General features: G+C 39.6%; 1 pseudogene; it reads right to left on the reverse strand.

Annotated features, from left to right (window-relative positions):
- Positions 1-4,119: 4,119 nt before the first annotated feature.
- On the reverse strand, positions 4,120-4,931 carry LOC102874271 (annotated as a pseudogene).

A 4,931-nucleotide genomic window follows, 5' to 3' on the forward strand; every position in this document is an offset into this window, starting at 1 on the left:
CTTATTTAACAGGATTAACAACCAAAATTAAAAAATGAGCTAGATACGTTCTCTTGGTGACTACATTTAGCTCTAGTCTGGCTACAAAAAGAGTCACTGTATACAGATGAATCATTAACAGAATCTATTTAGAGAGAGAGGCTTAGAGGTCAAAGACAGGAACACACAGTATTTAGAAGTTGTAAATTGCAATGATAAAGTGCCTGCTAAGACACTTGAGAAAGAGGTGCCAAAGAGGTGGGGGGAAAAGCCCAACAAACCAACAAAAGAAAGAGATGTCTCAGAAGCCAAGGAGAAGGAAGTGGTGGTAAATTGCTGAAAGCCGCAGAAAGGACAAGCAAAGAGAAAGTCTACTTTATTGGGGAAATCACTGGTGAGTATAACAAGAGGATTTTCTGGTGGTTGAAGTGAAAGCTACATTGGAATGAATTAAAGAGGATTGATAGGTGTAGTGCCTGTGAATGGAGTAGTTGAGTAGCAACTGAAGGTGGTCAAAGGTCTCCTGGTGGTGCACTGTGTTATATGTTGTGCTTCTAACTGAAAGGTCATCTAATTGAATCCACCAGCTGCTCTGTGGGAGAACGATAGGCAATCTCCTCCCCTAAAGACTTGGAGCCTCAGAAACTGGAAAGAGGCAGGTATGAATTGGAATTAACAGCAGTGAGTAGTAGTCAAAGGAGCTTTTATAACAGTGGTTTAGTACTTGACTATTAGCAGAAAGGTCAATGGTTCGAACCCACCAGCTGCTCTACAGGAGGAAGATGTGATTTGCTTCTGAAAAGATGTACAGCCTTGGAATCGTATAAGGCAGTTCTACATTGTCCTCTAGGATCACTATGCATCTGGATCAACTTGGCAGCAATAATGAAAGGAGTGGCAGTTAGAGGAGAGGCTTTTTTGAATTTGCAGAGACGTTTGGATACATGTACTGATGGGAATGAAGAGAAAAACAATGTTGTATTTGAGGAGAGAGGCTGTTCAAAGAAGCAGAGTCCTGGAGATAGGGGAAGATGGGATCTAGAGCCACTGAATCTTCAATCTTTTTTGCTCATGCACTTCCATAAATAAATTTAAGAATTGTTTGTCTTCTTGTTTATTGTGGATATTTTTATATTTTCCCTCCTTCATAACTTTGAATAGTTGTAAAGGACATATAGGCTAATTTTTGTTTAGCCTGCTCTGTCTCTCTCTGTGTGTGTATGTTATTGTTGTTGTTATGTGCCGTCTAGTCGCCTGTGACTCATAGCAACCCTATGTACAACAGCCCTAAACCCTGCTCTGTCCTGTGCCAATCTCATTGTCCCTGACACACCCACCGTGATTACCTGTCACTGAATCAATCCACCTCATAGAGGGTCTTCCTCTCCTGCGCTGTCCTTCCACCCCCCAAGAATAATGTCTTTCTCCAAGGACTGGTCCCTCCTTGCAACATGTCCAAAGTATGTCAGACAAAGTTTCAGAATCCTTGCCTCCAAGGAGCAGCCTGGTTTAACCCTCTCCAGGATGAACCTGTTTGTTTTCTTAGCAGTCCATGGTACATTAAATACTCTTCTCCAGCACCACAGCTCAAAGGCATCAATTATCCTTCCATCCTCCCTAGTCATTGTCTGGCTCTCTGATGCATAGCAAGTGATTACAAAGACCATGGTGTGTATCAGGTGCACTTTAGTCTCCAGAATAACACCATTGCTCTTCAGTACTTTGGAGAGGTCCCTAACAGCAAACTTTCCCATCGCAGTATGTCTTTTAATTTCCTATCTGCTGGTGCCAAGAGTGTTGACTGTGGAGCCAAGCAAACTAATTCTATCTATCTATCTATCTATCTATCTATCTATCTATCTATCTATCTATCATAACAAAGTATAAACAAAACATTGCCATTTCAAAATTGCCACATAAGAACTTCGTGGAGTGTACTTAAACTAAGAGCAAGGGGGTTTATGAAGGAATAGAGATTATTCAGACTGGAAGGTGTCCATATGCACAGGGGAACATGGCTGTTCTGCTAGACAAAGACGACAAAGCTACACTAGTGTAGTTGGAACAGGGATTTATGTTCAAAGTTGGCTGAAAGACTATTAAGGAAATCAAAGACAAGAATTTGTCAGGGATAAGTGGAAAGTACTTGCGTAGGATTACATGATTTGTTAAAAATACATGTAATTCAGATTATTATAGGATAGTCCCAGAATGGTGGCAAGACAGGGTTTTTTTGGTAACCTGTTAGTAAAATAAAATTTAAAAACTCATAGAAAAAGGTTTGTGTTTTATTCACTTGGTTGTTATACACTGTTAAGTCAGAAGCAACTCACAGCTGATTCTCCAGTGGGTTTTCAGAGGCAGTAAACTGAGCAGAAAGAGATTATAAACATTTTTCCTTTCACAAATCAGTGGGTGGATTCAAACTTCCTGCCTCTGAGTCAGCAGCACAACTCCTTAGCACTAAGCCACCAGAGCTGCCTTGTTTTATTGACTGCAAAGGCATTTGACTGTGTGGATCATAATAAATTATAGGTAACAGTGAGAAGAGTGGGAATCTCAGAACACTTAACTGTGCTCAGGAGAAACCTACAGATCAAGAAGCAAGACTACAAAAAAAAAAGAAGCAAGACTACATGATTTAAAATTAGAAAAATTGTGTGTCAGAGTTCTATCTCTTCTCCATACCTACTAAATATGTATACTAATCAAACTATTCAAGAAGCTGGATTTATATGTATTAGGATGTGGAATCAAGATTAGAAGCAGATTCAACAACAACCTGCATTATGCAGATGATACAAACTTGTTTGCAGAAGTGAAGAAAACTTACAGCCTTACTGGAGAATCTAAAAACCTACACCTTTCAATATGGGCTACATCTTTACATCAAGGCAACAAAAATCTTTATAACTAGACCAATAGGCAATGCCATGTTAGATAGAGAAAAGAACAAACTTGTCAATTATTTAAATTTATTTGGATTTAGAATCAACATTCATGGTAGCATTAATCAAGAGATCAAAAGACATTTGCATTGGGAAAATCCACTGTCAGTGACCTCTTTAAACTGCAAAATCCAGTGATGTCAGTTTAAAGACTAAGGTGTGCCTGATATTTTCAATTACTTTATATGCATGCAAAAGTTGAACAGTGAATAAGGAAGATTTAAGAATTGATTCTTGGAATATTGGTATTGGCAGGGTATTGACTATATCATAGACTGCCAAAAGAACAAACAAATCTATGACGGAGAAAGTGTGATCAGGCAACTCCTTAGGAGCAAAGATGATGAACTTTATCTCACATACTGGCATACTGCCAGGAGAAACCTGTCCTTGGAAAAGGACATCATGCTAGACAAAGTAGAAGGTCAGCAAAAGAGAGACAGTCAAAAGATGGGGCAGAATAGGGCAAAGTTTCAAACTGTTGTTCACATACTTGCTACAAGTTGTAGCTGGCTACATGGTACCTAACAACAGCCGCACTGGTACAATCATGTCTGTTGTTTGCGGTCCCTTGCAAAGATTTCTTGATAACGCTGTTCATCAAGAACCTCTGACCAAAAGCTAGCCCATCTTGCATCTGTTTGACTTTAATTTAAAAGATTCTCTGCAAACAGATTATAATTTTCTGCACCAAAAAAGGATTATAATCTTTAAGGAATATGATTGGGTCAGCATCAGGGTTAGAGGACCTGCTGTAAGAAAATGCAATTTTCAAAATCCAACATGGATTCCTCCAAACTTTAAAATGGTGTTTTAAGGTTCCACTTAAGACTATTCTATTTAAAGACACCAAGTGCCTCTGATTTTAAACTCTCATGCAACCTTTTCTTACATACAATTCAGAGACATTAATTATGTTAATCATCTTATAAAACCATTATCTGTGCCTATTTCCAAATTTTTCCATTACCCTTCACATAAACTTAACAGGGAACTGCCAGAAATTCCAGCTCGATTCAGAAGAGGAACAAGGGATATCTGTACTGATGTCAGATGGATCTTGACTAAAAACAGAATATCAGAGAAATGTTTACCTATGCTTTATTGACTATGCAAAAGCATTTGAATGAGTGGACCATGACAAATTATGCATAACACTGTGACAAATGAATTCTGAAACACTTCAATGTGCTCATGCAGAACCTGTGCAGAGATATAGAAACAGTGATTTGAACAAAATGAGGGGTACTGCGCAGTTTAACATAAGAATACATGTGTATATCAGGGTTGTATTGTTTCACCATACTTATTAAATCTGTATATTTAGCAAATAATCCATGAAGCTGGGCTATGTAAAGAAGAATGTGGCATTGGATTGGAAGAAGACTTCAGATGGAATAATTTTGCTTGCTGGAAGTGAAGAGGACTTGAAACACTGATGATGATCAAAGGGGTTCAAGCGTGCAGTCTGCTTCTATGCCACAGAAATTACTTAATGTCGTTTTCCAGTCACATCTGTGGTCACCTCACAGGTGTGTGTGTGTGTGTGTGTGTGCCGAAGTTTACTGAAAATTTTAAAGCATAGCAGACAGACTCGAACGACTCCATGTGGTGTTTTGAAATGCATCCAGCTGTGGGCTGAGTGACCTGCAGGTTGGACAGACTGCCAAAGTCCAAGAGCTTCAGTATTTCCTTAGTATCAGGATCTACTTCAATGATCTCCTGATCCAGGGCTGAATCCTCTGGTCCATAATTGTCCTTTCTCTCTTCTCCTCCTGCAGCTTACTAGAGACGCCTCTCACAGGCCCTCCCTGAACGCACGTCATCAGATGTGTGGCAGAGCCTGCTAGCTTGTCCGGAGCTTCTTGCTGGGAACAATGGTGATCTCCTCACACACACATGTGCTTGTTGGTGTGGAAGTCATTAATTACCCAGGCACATGTGGTATTTCTCCATGATGGCCCGGGCCGCTTTCTTCACAGTTTTGATGTAAATGTGGCCCAT

The sequence above is a fragment of the Elephantulus edwardii genome, unplaced genomic scaffold (assembly GCF_000299155.1).
Source record: "Elephantulus edwardii isolate Elephantulus edwardi_28Jun2011 unplaced genomic scaffold, EleEdw1.0 scaffold00026, whole genome shotgun sequence".
NCBI lineage: Eukaryota > Metazoa > Chordata > Mammalia > Macroscelidea > Macroscelididae > Elephantulus > Elephantulus edwardii.